Raw genomic sequence first — 2,385 nt, 5'->3', positions numbered from 1 at the left:
AAATCTTTTGTAATTTGATTTATAAGTATGTTTTTTTTATACATTTAAACTATTACCGTCCTACAGTGGCTATCGTTTTTAGGGAAATGACTTATACATCCAAAAAATCTAGAATATTTCCCCTTGTTTAAAACCCTGGTACCATTTCTATCAATATTTGCTACGGGTAATACGAACATGCTCGAGCGTCAAATCTCTGTCTTAGCGGATTAAAGTTTTTTTTTTCGCTAAGCAAGCACACAAATATATGTACACATGCATATTACACGCACACATACACACACAACCCCCCCCCCCCCCACACACACAAACAACCACAAACACACACAACTCCCCCCCACACACACACACACAACTCCCTCCCCCCCACACACACAACCCCCCCCCACACACACAACTCCCCCTCACCCCCACACACGCAACCCCCCCCCCCCCCCACACACACACACAGAGTGACGCACTGCTACGCACAATAACCAAGTCGCGCCGTGATTTAGCGAGAAATTGCTTGTCACGTCTCCTCACAGCGGCGACAATGAGCGAAAGAGCGAACGTGGGAGAAAGTCGTTGTCAGGATCTGTCGTCCGGGAGGCGACTGTCGTGTTGCTTGTGATGAATGGGCGTGCGGGCGTAGTTGTGTTGTGTGTGGAGTGATGTAGATTTGGGTTGATTTGTGTTTGTGGGGTGGGGGGTGGGGTGGGGGCGTTTGTGTGTGTGGTGGGGGGAGGGGTGGGGGGGTTTGTTTGGTGGGGGGAGGGGGAGTGTATGGTGGGAGGAGTGGGCGTTTGGGTGGTGGGGGGAGTGGGCGTTTGGGTGGTGGGGGGATGGTGTGTGTGTGTATGTGTGTGTGTGCGCTTTTTTTTTTCATCTTGAGAGGTCAACGACACGCCCTCTTGTTTTGTCTTCGCAAGTCAACAGGTCAGAGAGCACGCGTTCATTCAGCACTTTCAATCCAGCATCGTTGCACGTTGTTGCAACTTGCAGTCACACTCGGGTCATAAAGGCCTTAAACACAAACACATGAGCGCGTAAACACCTTCGGAAAAAACATATAGCATGCATCACGTGTGATCGGTCATGCGTAAACATGATAGAAAAAAAATCGTTTATTAATATGTGTTTAGGATGAGGGGGAGGGAGGGGGAGGGGAAGGAGGGATGGAGGAGGAAGGGAAAATATTGATTAGAAGAAGGAGGAGAAAGGAGAGAAAAAAAACAAGATAAAGATAATGATGAAGAGGAAAAGGAAGCAGAAGAAGAAGAAGAAGAAGAAGAAGAAGAAAAAGAAGGATAAAAAGATCAAGAAGAAGGGTAATGAATAGGAAAAAGAAAAGGAAAGGGAATTGGAAGGCGATGAAGAAAAGGAATTAAGAGAAAATAAATAAAAATAAGAAATGGAAACTCACAGATCAAATGTAGGATGTTGATAGATAACAAGCGAGAGTATGCAACAAGCAAAGGGTTTGTGCAATGACCAAAATCCCCTTATTTGGTAATTTATAAATCTGTTATTCTTCCTTAATTATCTTCAGTCGTGTTATGAAAAAAATCCCGATAAGAAAAAAGAAGAAGAAGAGGAGGAGAGGAGAGAAGGATAATAATGATGATAGTAATAATGGTAATGATAATAGTTACGAAATTGATGATAATAATCATCATGGTTATTATAGTTTTAATAAAGATGATAATCAAAAGGATAATAATGGCAATGGTAATGATAATAATATTAATATTAATAATGATATTGATAATGGTATTGATAATAAATGATGATAATATAGATAATAATGATAGTAATGATAATGATGATGATAATGATAAATAGAGACGGAGAATAGGAAAAGAAAAAGATGGTATTTCAGGGATACTGGATTCTGTAAGTTCCCCAGACCCTCTCTCCCAAAAAAGGTCACGGCCCTTTCAGTCTCTTGGAATAAGGTCAAAAATGGACGGGAACGAATGAAGCGGCAGGACCTTCCCTTTTTAATGTAAATTTATTTCATCGACGCCCATTTTGTCTACATTCTCCCTCCCTCCCGCCCCCCCCCCTCCTCTCTGACGCCTTGGTGTTAGTATTTGGTATTTCGCTTTATTTTTCTCTTTTCTCTCTCTCTTTCTCTCTCTCTCTCTCTCTCTCTCTCTCTCTCTCTCTCTCTCTTCTCTCTCTCTCTCTCTCTCTCTCTCTCTCTCTCTCTCTCTCTCTCTCTGTCTCTCTCTCTCTCTCTCTCTCTCTCTCTCTCTCTCTCTCTCTCTCTCTCTCTCTCTCTCTCTCTCTCTCTCTCTCTCTCTCTCTCTCTCTCTTTCTCTTTCTTTCTCTCTCTATCTATCTCTCTATCTCTATCTCTCTATCTCTATCTCTCTTTGTGTGTGTGCGTGTGTATGTGTG

This window comes from Penaeus japonicus, unplaced genomic scaffold, assembly GCF_977035675.1.
Source record: "Penaeus japonicus unplaced genomic scaffold, GWHDUDI00000001_assembly GWHDUDI00000037, whole genome shotgun sequence".
NCBI classification, from domain to species: domain Eukaryota; kingdom Metazoa; phylum Arthropoda; class Malacostraca; order Decapoda; family Penaeidae; genus Penaeus; species Penaeus japonicus.
Note: the sequence above shows the minus strand (reverse complement) of the source record.